Raw genomic sequence first — 12,056 nt, 5'->3', positions numbered from 1 at the left:
GCCTTACGAGCCAAATATAACATTTTCTGTGCACATAACAAGGTAGCTCCTTCCATGGTGTCACTTTCGATCAGACCCAATAAACAAGCCCTCGGATCCGGTTCTAAGTCCACCGACAATACTTTCCGGATTAAATGAAGAATTTGCTTCCAGAATTCCTCCAACTCCCTACACTCCCACATCATATGAAGCAGATTAGCATTTGGAGTTGAACATCTAGGAGAACAAGAGTCAGACCGAATTCCTATTTTATGGAGCAAGCTTGGCGTCTTATACACCCTATGCAGAATATAAATTTGTGATAATCTTTGGGCCTCTGACGGAGACAATGATGGTATACTCTCCAAAACTACATCCCATTGAGTGTCAGAAATTTCCCCCAGATCTGCTTCCCATTTATCCTTTATATTAAGAGGGTGTTCTTTTAAGTATTCTTACAATGATCTAGAGTAAATACAGGATATAATTCCCTAAGGCCCCTTCCACACTTGCATTGCAGATCACGTCAGAGTCTGATCAGGGTGCGATCAGTTTTTGGTCAGTGAAAAACGCACATTTTGCATCAGAGTGCAATCAGTTTTCAGTCAAAGTTTGTTCAGTGTCTCAGTTTTTCACGCGCGTTTTTGATGCAATTTCAATGCGTTGAACAATGGACTCAGGACTGAGCTCTGTCTTTTCTATGGCAATTGATGCGTGAAAAACGCATCGCACTTGCATTGCACTTGCAAGTGTCTCAGAGTGCAATGCGTTTTTGATGCGTCTCCATTGACTTGTATGGTGCGTTTTTCACGCGCGTGACTTGCAAAAGTAGAGCATGTCGAGATTTAAACGCGCGTTAAAAAAAAATTGCAAGTCTGAAAAGACCCATTGGTTACAATGGGTCAGAGTGCAATGCAAGTTCTGCGCGTCAAAAGTACGCGTGAAAAACGCAAGTGTGAAAGGGGCCTTACTCGGGCCCCCTCCTACTGCTTATTTTAGGACACTGATTTGAAGTTTGAATCCTTTCATCTTTGATCGTCTTTTCATACGCATGTCTCAGTTGGAGAAACTTATAAAATTGTGTATGTGGTAGATGAAAGGATTCTTGCAGCTGCTCAAAGGATTTAAAAGTCTCGTCTTCTATTAATTGATGAAGGAACCAAATCCCTTTGCCCTCCCAATGGGGTGAACCCCGGGTATCTCAATCCGCTTATTGTTCCCACTTTCCCTATCTCTACTGCTGCAACTGGTGGTACCATGCCAGTCATGGTTGATACTAATCTACCGTTTGGCCCTGCTACTCTTCTAATTCTTGGCTATCTCCCTGCCATATCCTCCTCACCTTCAGATTGTAGGTGACAGTGCAGCATATCGGGACCCCGGAGAACGCCCCCCAGACTGCGCTGGCTGGAATTGGGATGCACCCCTCGGTCCTGGGGCCAATTGGGATGTCTCGCTCGGTCCTGGGGCCTTGCGCATGTATCCACTTACTTCACAGCGGTGTCTCCCTGATGAGACTCCTGCGCGCGTGGTCCCATCTGCTGGCGGGCACCATCGTGGCCAAGCCTCTCCCCCTGTTTCATGGCTGCTTTTTGTCGCTTCAGCCCCATAATTTTGGCTTGGGGAACACCCGTCGATACTCCAAACCCCTCTGCTCCGTGTCAGCCCTGTCTTGTATCGAACCCGGCGGCCGCACTATATATTGCAGGAATCCAGTGGTGGAGCTCGACTAACACACGGCCGCTTACATCCGCTGCTAGCCTATACCTCCTTAAAGCCGGATTCCACAAACTTAAAAACATCCCAAGGAGCCGTGTGCAAGCGATCATATTGTAATGGAAGGAGGATCCGACCCTCCAAATCTACCAAGACCCGGCTGTCCCTCTATACCCTCATCTCAAACAAGGAGAAGACTGAGATGCAGCCAAGAGGCCCATGATCCCTCTGGATGAACTGCAGAGATCTACAGCTGAGATAGGAGAGTCTGCCCATAGGACAAATATCAGTCGTACACTGCACAAATCTGCGCTTTATAGAAGAGTGGCAAGAAGAAGCCATTTCTCCACAAGCCGCCTGGGAGACACCAAACATGTGGAAGAAGGTGCTTCTGGTCAGATGAAACCAAAATCAAACATATTGGGCACAGTGACAAGTGGTTCTATGAAGCTTCCATACACAATCCTTATAGCATATAAAATGTGGATTCTCCTGTTTGATATGAAAGGCGTTGTAAGGATCAGGGGTAGTGCGCCCACTGGACCACCGCGGATGATGACGCAAGCCATCACCTGGGAGCGGAGTCTAAGTGGCAACCGCTTTTCACCAGAGCCCGCCGCTAAGCTGGTTGGACTTGCTGCGGCGGGATACCAACAAGTCGCTCCAAAGGCGTGGCTTTGCTTGCAGTGGTGGCGAGGTACAGTATCGTAAGGCTGAGGTGGAGTCATGCACAGGTTGGAGGTCAGGAAAAGGTGGTAGAGGATCGGAGTCAGGAACAAGGCAGAAGGTCAGGGCTGGCAGCAAAGGAGCGAAGTCAGGAAATCACTATAAACGCCCTGGGAAACAGGAGACAAGCTTTCACAAAGGCACAAGGCACAAAGATCCGACAGGAGACACAGGAAGAGGCAGGAAATTTAACAGCGAAGGTGGCTAGCCAGGGCCAATCACCGGTGGGCTGGCCCTTTAAATCTTAGAGAACTGGCGCATGCCTTAGGACACAGGGACGCGTGCACCGGAGCGTAGAGACCGGCGCTGGAGCAAGGAAAGGTAAGTGAGCCTGCAGCCGAGCCCCGGGGGCACAGGGAAGCACAAGGGTGCGCCTATGACCAGAACATGGGTCAGGGGCTAGTTTGCCAACATGAGCCCAAATTCCTTTTCAGCACTAGAGGCAAAATACACAGACGACACTAGACTCCCAGAGCTGTGCCCGGCAGTAATAGAGAGCCTAGAGGAGGAAATCAGTGAGATACAAGTCTCGGAAGCTATAAAAAAAAATTCACAGCCGGTAAAAGCCCTGGATCTGATGGGTACATCCTCGCATTTTCTAACACATTTAGGGAATCTCTGACCCCTTTCTTGACCAAGGTGTAGAGCGACCATATCACCAGGGATAGTGTTCCAGTGTCAATTTTTCCAGGCCGACATTAGGCCACTGAGGAGGCGTCAACCTCCAGCTGGAAAGGCTTCTCCGTATCAGGCCGTGTGGGAACTGGGTCTGGGGCAAAGGCTGACTTCAGTCTAAAGAAAGCTTCTTCAGCCGCCAGGGGCCAGAGTCTGGGATTGGCGTTCTTCTTAGTCAGTGCCACAAGGGGAGAAACAAGAGAGGAGTGCGGAATAAACTGCCAGTTCTAAAGGGCAAAGCACCCAGGAATCTCTGTATTGCACGCAGTCCTACTGGGCGAGGCCATTGAAGAACCGCAGACAACTTAACATTATCCATCTGTAGACCCCTGTCAGAGATCATATAGCCGAAGAAGGAAAGACTCTTCTGGTGGAACTGGCACTTTTCCAATTTGTCGTAAAGGTGATTGGCTCTTAAACGACTAAGGACTTGCCGTAAATGGGACCAGTGGGACTCAAGGTCCATAGAAAACGGCAGGATATCAACGAGATAGACCACGACACAGGTATATAGCAAGTCTCTGAAAATGCCATTGACGATCTCCTGAAAAACAGCTGGTGTGCAGAGTCCAAATGGCATGACCAGGTACTCATAGTGCCCATCACGAGTATTGAAGGCAGTCTTCCATTCATCACCTTTTGCGGATCCGGATAGCTGTGACCGGGTCTTTTCTGTCCGAGAGAGGAGTAGTCAATGCCAGGGCCTTCCTGGAGAGGAGGCTGATGATGAAAGCCACCTTTGAACTTATGCCGACACAGTTGGTTACGGAACGGTCTATGTGCAAGGAGCACATGAAAAAGTGAAAGAAAGATAAAGCCACTGCACAACATGGGGTCCCCATCATACTTGGATGGCATGGAGAGTCTCAGCCTAGGTTCAGTGGAAGGTAGGCCAACCGGAGTAGCAGGAGGAGCCACAGGAACTTGTCTCTGCTGCTGATTAGCCACCAATTGCAGCAACATGTTGACCTTACGTGGCAACCTCCTTGAACTGTTGGACCACGATGGTGTTAAGCCAATACAGGTAGTCTTACTATCAGGCACCAGGGGTAGTGGACCCACTGGACCACCACGGATGTTGACGTAAGCCGACACCTTGGACCAGAGTCTAAGTGGTATCCGGTTTTCACTAGAGCTCGCTGCAAAGCAGGTTCTGGTGGTGGCCAAGGCGAGGTACAGAGATGTTCACCAGAATCGAACAAAACTTTCTCAAAGGCACAAACATCCGGTGGGGTGTGCAGGAAGAATCTGGGCTATAAAGGATTCTGGGAAAGGCCAGCATGGTGCACTAGCCCTTTAAACCTTCAGGAGCCGGCGCACGTGCACACTAGGAGACAGAGACGTGCACGAATGACCACCGGAGCCGGAAAATGAATGGGGACAGGGTAAGTGAGACTGTGGCCGCGCTGAAGCATGGAGAGGGGCACGGGTGAGCCCGCAACCCAGGACGAGGGTCGCGGGAGCATTCGTGACAGTCTTTTTCGCAATAGTGATTGGATTTTCTGCTAACCAACAACTATTTTACCTTTGTTAATAATTTTTTTTCTCCAATGAAAATGGCTACATTTAGCTAGCCGAAACGTAGCTTTGTATCCACATGTGAATCCCCTTTTGTTTCTCGCTGTGCTGCCTACCTGTTCTATGCTTGCTATCATGGTCTAAAGAAATGATTCAATGTATATATATTAACTTTACTTATTCCTTTAATGTTGTTTTGTATTTAGCTAGCCATACCCGTCAAACTGTTTCCTCCCCCACTGATGTTACGTAATCTAAGACTCGATTGCCGTCTACTTCCGCTGAAAACCTCATATAATGAGTTTGTACCTTACTATGATTAAAGAGTAACCGTCAAAAAACGTTAAAAAAACTTTTAATATGTTGTAGGGCAGGTAATTTCAAGCCCTTTTGCATTGGATTAGTTATTCAAATCTTGCTCCTTCCTCTTGTATTCTGCAGCCACCCCCCCCTCTCTCCCTGCTCACAGCTGATTCTCCTCACAGCTCAGTGCTCCAGCACTCAGTCATGTGCTGCCAGGAACACTACCTAATGTGATAACAAAAACACCTAAACTCTCACCTCAGCTTTCCTTACACTTGTATATAAACAAATAATCCACACAGACACAAGATGCAGAGCGATCACAATCCCCCAACACCTTACACTCCACAGCAGGAAAATGCAGGAGAGACTCTCCTTGTCTTCACACTGTCCCCTTATGTGCTGTGCTGGAGTTTTACATAGGTAGGTACAAAGATAGCTAAATAGAGAGGATACACATAGATAAATAGATATGAGATGTATATGGGATAGATAGCTAGTTAGTTAAAAAGTAGAAAAGTCTAACTAGCTACTTAGTTGGATAGATAGATAGATAGATAGATAGATAGAAAGCTCTGGTGTCATTGGTCAGCAGCTTGTGAAGAGGTGACAGGAGGGAGGCCCCTCCCCTCTATCTTGCTGTTTTGTAGTTTTTTTTGAGAGCTGGAAACCCTGGTTGCTATGGGCCAAAAAAGGTACTAAATGAGGACCGAGGGGCAAAATACTTTGAGGAATAATTCCCATGGACATGTTTTTTAGGTTTTTTTTTTGCTCAGAATTACGGTTACACTTTAAGAACTCTCTGGAAGTTCAAAACGCGTCAGATTCCTCCATCATGGTACCTTTTTTAAAAAAAAAAATTTAAATGAAGATGTAATAAATTGAGGTTTTACTACACCTTTATTTTCCATGTCTGCTGGTGCTGGATTTACCTTCTTCTATCCTGCATTGTACTGATTCGGCTCAGCTTATCCCAGCACCAGCATTTAATATATGGCTACAAGGGTAAGCGAGCTGAAATTTTTCTTTGTTATCCGATTATAATCCTTGGTCCAATTACAGCAAAAAATTTTGAAACCAATTGTCACAGGGAAAAAAAAATTGTCTGGATCTACAATTATGAAGTATGCAGTTTCGACTTGCATACAATATTCAACTTAAGAACAAACCTATGGAACCTATCTTATACGTAACCCGGGGACTGGCTGTATGTTGGGACGATCCGGGTTTTCTTTCCTTCTTTTCATGACACACTGCCTGTGGCTATGCCCAATATTCTGTGTATTGTAATTTGTTAAGCGTTGCCGATATGTCTTAATATCAATTTAACATTTTATGTTTTTAATGTCTTGATTTGTAAAAATTGATTGCATATACACTTCTTACTGACATTTCACAGGTTTTATGCTTCCTGCTCCGGTGATTCCTGGTCATCACTTGTCCTATCACTTCTGTGTTACTTTTGGTTGTAGAGCTTTATATTTATGTTATTATGGTCCTATATTATCACACGGTGCTGTCAGGGGGGTGTATATACGGCGCCCCCTAGAGGGGATGGCGGCTCCTGTATTACCGGATCACAGAGATAAGAGAAGGACAAGGCCGGGGCTCGTCATCCACAGCTCAGTGTCTCCTCTCCAGTCCTGGAATATTGTATGTGACCTCTGGGGGGCGCTATAGTCAGCTCCTAATAATGAGATGATTCTGTATCTTCCTCTCCTCTATATTTATGGCAGAGGGTTATTATAGGATTTCTGGACTTAGTTCCTATATACATTGTATATCTATAGATTATTAGGGAGAATCTTCCAGAAATAACAGACACAGGAGCCGGATACAAAGTGTCTATTACCCAGAGAAACTTCATAATATCTTATACTTACTATAATCCCTCCAACCTGCAGAGACCGGACAGAGCTTCCAGCAGGACACTGAGGTCAGGACCAGCCAGGCGGTTACCAGACAGGACACTGAGGTCAGGACCAGGCAGGCGGTTACCAGACAGGACAAGTATCTCCAGGTCCGGATTATTCCTCATTACAGAAGCCAACGGGACGCAGGACATGTCTGGGAGAACATTATTATCCAACCTGTAAGAATAAGAGGAGATGTGAGAGAGGTGTCCGCAGACAGTATCACACAGGATAGGATTAGATACACAGCTCAGCAGTCAGTATCACACAGGATAGGATTAGATACACAGCTCAGCAGTCAGTATCACACAGGATAGGGTTAGATACACAGCTCAGCAGACAGTATCACACAGGAGAGGATTAGATACACAGCTCAGCAGTATCACACATGATCATATTAGATACCAAGCTAAGCCTGTGACTGTATCACACACGATGGGTTTGATACTGCCTGCTGAATCTAATGGTATGGTAATAATCTTTATTTATATGGCGCCATCAAATTCCGTAGCTTTCCGAATCACAGGGGACATATACAAATATAATATTACATTGCGGAGGACAAAAGTCATACGGAACAATAAGAGTGAGCTTACAGTCTATAAGGATGAGGGGGTGACACAAGAGCTTACAGACTATGAGGATGAGGGGGTGACACAAGAGCTTACAGACTATGAGGATGAGGGGGTGACACAAGAGGTTGTAGAATGGTCCAGCGATTCTTTTTAAAGGAACAATATACCACATTTTTCGCACTATAAGGCGCACAAAAAATCCTTTGATTTTCTCAGAAATCAAAGGTGTGCCTTATAGTTCATTGAGCCTTATATATGAACCGTACTTACAGACAACAGCTGCCTTGAACCTGTGCACAGGTCTGCCACCTGCTGGTCATTCATCCTTATAATCAGGTGCGCCTTATACATAAACCTAGACATTTTAGCAGGCATTTATTAATGGTGCGCCTTATAGTCGGTAAAAATACGGTAAAGTAATTTAATAAATAAAAATTCTGCTGCTTGACCCAGCCATCAGCCGCCATCTTATTTACAGGGTCCAAGGTGAAAGTGGCCACAGGAAAGCCTGGAGCTCGGTATATATCTGCTGTTTACCAGATAACAGACAGGAAGACATAGGATAGATTAGTAAAGGGAGAGGTGACGTTACATGCAGTTAGTGCGTATGATAGATCTGTCCACGATGTGGGTTTTAAGAACACGTTTGAAACTTTGGAGGTTGGGTATTGGTCTGAGAGTCCGGGGAAGGGCATTCCAGAGAATTGGTGCAGCTCAGGAGAAGTCCTGGAGACGTGCATGAGAGGTTCGAATTAAGGTAGAGATTAATCTAATATCACTGGCAGATCGAAGAGCACGGGAAGGGCGATAGACTGAGATGTGAGAGGAGAGATAGGGAGATGCAGCATTATTCAGAGCTTTGTGGATGAGGGTTATTATTTTAAAGTGAATACGGAAGGAGACGGGCAGCCAGTGCAGTGATTGGCACAAACCGGATGCATCCGTGTAGCCAGGGGCGTCGCTAGGCTAAAAGATCCGGGGCTCGTGCCCCGGATCTTTTGGCCTGTGCCCCGGATCAGCGGCACTCTTGTCCCACTGTCCGGGTCCTCACCCCTCTCTCACTTTTATCTGGGTACCTTCCGGGCACAGATAGAGGCGAGCGCTGCAGTGAAGAATGGAGCTATAAGCTCCGTCTTTCACTACACATAGCAGGAGACACGGTGACGTCATTAAACCGCGTCTCCTGCTTCTACCAGCTGACTAAAGCGCTGGGAGCCGGAGACGCGGTGTGATGACGTCACCGCGACTCATTCCCACACAGCGAGAAGAGGAGAGAGGCAAGAAGAAGACAGGTGAGCATGAAGTTTTTTTTTTTAATTCAGTGTAGGAATTTGCTAGGGGGTGCCCAATTTGCTGGGGGGACAGGGGCTGGGGGACATTAAATGACCGGGGTCATAATTTCTGGAATGCTATGGGGACATTAATTTCATTTATGTGGGTGTATGGACCATTTCTCAAGGGGGGGTATATTAATTTATGTGGGGGATATTATCCATTGTCAGGGGGAATCCATTACTGGGGAGCTAATGGAAAAATTCATTTCTTGTGGGGGGGAGCTTGTGGGGGATATCAATAGCTGGTGGAGGGGGCCATCAATTGCTGAGAGGGGCTGGTTGGGGAAAATTCCATTGCTGGGGGGGCATCCGTGCTTGGAGGCTGACATGGAATATTAATTTTGTGAGGCAGGGGAGGCTGTGGATGACATCCATTGCTTGGGAGGTAATGGTAACATAAATTTCTGGGGGGTTTGTGGGACACATCATTTGCTGAGTGGGGGGCGTATCAATTGCTGAGGATCTATGGGGCACATCCATTGCCTGCTGGGGGTGGGGCTGAAGACAACATCAAATGCTGAGAGGGGCTGATGAGGGTCATCTATTGCAGAGGGGATGGGGGGACATCTGTTCCTTGGGGGTGGGGTGGAATATTAATTTCTGGGGGGGGGGGGCTATATATGACATACATTGATGGGGAGCTAATGGGAACATTCATTTCTGGGGGGATTTATGGGAGACATCAATTGCTTGGAGGGGGAAAACGTCAATTGCTGGGTGTCTATGGGGCACATGCATTGCTGGGGGTGGGGACAACCATTTCTTAGGGGCTGGGGGTGTATTCATTGTTGGGGTTTTGGGGCATATACCTTTTTGAAGGGGTACATCAATTGTGGGGGGGCTTTGGGGGACACCAATTACTGGGATGTGATGGGATGGCATCAATAAGTGTGAAGGGCAGGAGGGACATCTATTGTTGTGGGGGCTGCAGAGAATATGAATTTCTTTGGGGATTGTTAATTGCCCATTATATATAACATTATATACTGGAGGGTTGTGGGGACATCCCTTATTGGTGAGACTTATTATATGTGGGAGAATTATTCAGTGGGTGGGGGCATTATTTAGTGTGGGGATTTTTCGGCGGCTCCTAATTAGATAATTAGAAAGGGTCACTTGGTAGGGGCATTATCAAGGTGAGAGGTATTAAGTGCATTATTACATGTTAGGCCAATGTATTGTGGAGGGTCAGTTATTGTGGGGGCCACAATGGGGACAATGTAGGGGTAGCAGAAGGATAACTGTGTTAGGGGACCAAGATATAGGAACAATAAGATGCCTGTGTGGTAAACTTTACAGTGAGGAGAATTGGTGATGCTGGGGCTAATGGAGAAGATAGAGAACAACTACAGTCCGAGGACACAGCACCTGCAGGCAATGGATGGAATTGGTTTTGGTGGGAAACTCATTTGAGGGGGTCATGTACAAAAATGGTCACTCCTGTCAATTTAATACAAATGCATTGGGGCCCATGCCCCAGATCTTTTGCCATCCTAGCAACGCCTCTGCGTGTAGCGTTTGGTCTGAAAGACGAATCTGGCTGCTACATTAAGAATAGATTGTAGGGGAGAGAGTTTGGAGAGTGGAAGATGATTAGTAGGGAGTTACAGGAGTTTAGTCGAGAGTGAATAAGCGCAACAATTAGCATTCAATTCAATCCCAAGACAGCGGCCTGCTGCCTCGGTGCTACAGTGATCCCACAGACCGAGATGGAGAGGTCAGGGTTAGGTAAGGTGGAAAAACAAGAAGTTCAGTCTTAGAAAGATTAAGTTTCAAGAAGTGAGAGGACATGATGCTGGAGACAGTAGAGAGACAGTCACTAGTGTTTTGGATTAGGCCAGGGCTGATGTTACGTGCAGAAGTGTCATCTGGGTGTCATTAGCATAGAGGGAGAAAAGGACCTAGGACTGAGCCCTGAGGAACCCAACACTGAGAGGAAGATGAGAAGAGAAAGATCCAGAAAAGGAGACTCTGGTGGTTTTCTTCCTATCTCTCTGACCGCACTTTCAGAGTGCAGTGTCCTTTAGGCCAATGGAGCGAAGCCCCTGAGGAGGAGCTGGTGGTCCACAGTATCGAACGCTGCCGAGAGATCCAGAAGGATAAGGAGGGATTAGTCACCTTTGGATTTTGCAGTGAGGAGATCATTGAAGACTTTAGAAAGAGCAGTTTCAGTGGATAACATAGACCAGAAACCAGATGTAGGGGGTCAAGGAGGGAGTTAGCTGAGAGAGAGGGCGGGTTATAGAGAGAGAGGGCGGGTTATAGAGAGAGAGAGAGGGCGGGTTATAGAGAGAGAGGGCGGGTTATAGAGAGAGAGGGCGGGTTATAGAGAGAGAGGGCGGATTATAGAGAGAGAGGGCGGATTATAGAGAGAGAGGGCGGGTTATAGAGAGAGAGGGCGGGTTATAGAGAGAGAGGGCGGGTTATAGAGAGAGGGCGGGTTATAGAGAGAGAGGGCGGGTTATAGAGAGAGAGGGCGGGTTATAGAGAGAGAGGGCGTGTTATAGAGAGAGAGGGCGGGTTATAGAGAGAGATGGCGTGTTATAGAGAGAGAGGGCGGGTTATAGAGAGATGGCGGGTTATAGAGAGAGGGCGGGTTATAGAGAGATGGCGGGTTATAGAGAGATGGCGGGTTATAGAGAGAGGGCGGGTTATAGAGAGAGAGGGCGGGTTATAGAGAGAGAGGGCGGGTTATAGAGAGAGATGGCGGGTTATAGAGAGAGAGGGCGGGTTATAGAGAGAGAGGGCGGGTTATAGAGAGAGAGGGCGGGTTATAGAGAGAGAGGGCGGGTTATAGAGAGAGAGGGCGGGTTATAGAGAGAGGGCGGGTTATAGAGAGAGAGGGCGGGTTATAGAGAGAGGGCGGGTTATAGAGAGAGGGCGGGTTATAGAGAGAGAGGGCGGGTTATAGAGAGAGAGGGCGGGTTATAGAGAATAGACCGGGCGTTCCAGGAGTTTGGAGATGAAAGGAAGGTTAGAGAATGGTCGGTAGTTAGTAGCACTGAATGGGTCCAGTGAAGGTTTCTTTAGTAAAGGGGTAACAACAGCTTGAAAGAAGAGGGGATGACACCAGAAGAGAGAGAGACTGTAAGAGATGTGAGGGGATGGGGTCACTGATGCAGGTAGTGGGGCGAGCAGAGGAAAGGAGCCCGGACACTTCTTCCTCTGTGACTGGCTCAAAGGAAGAGAGTGAACAAGGTAAGGTATGGGAGGGAAGGGAAGGGGATTGGAGGGGTGAGTGCATTGAGCAATTTTACATGGCGAATACAATCAATTTTATCATTAAAGTATGCGCCAAATATTCAGCCCCAAGGTCT

General features: G+C 47.2%; 1 long non-coding RNA gene across 1 annotated transcript in view; it reads right to left on the bottom strand.

Moving 5' to 3' along the window:
- Positions 1–12,056, bottom strand: part of LOC140069262 (uncharacterized) — a 37,360-nt gene that overhangs the window by 21,864 nt on the left and 3,440 nt on the right. The window contains exon 3 of the long non-coding RNA XR_011848767.1: positions 6,801–7,007. This is a non-coding gene — a long non-coding RNA (uncharacterized lncRNA). The remainder of the gene's footprint in view (positions 1–6,800; positions 7,008–12,056) is intronic.

This window comes from Engystomops pustulosus, chromosome 7 (genome assembly GCF_040894005.1).
Source record: "Engystomops pustulosus chromosome 7, aEngPut4.maternal, whole genome shotgun sequence".
NCBI classification, from domain to species: Eukaryota; Metazoa; Chordata; class Amphibia; order Anura; family Leptodactylidae; genus Engystomops; species Engystomops pustulosus.
The sequence above is the reverse complement of the archived record's forward strand: the minus strand, read 5'-3'. Positions and strand labels throughout refer to the sequence as shown.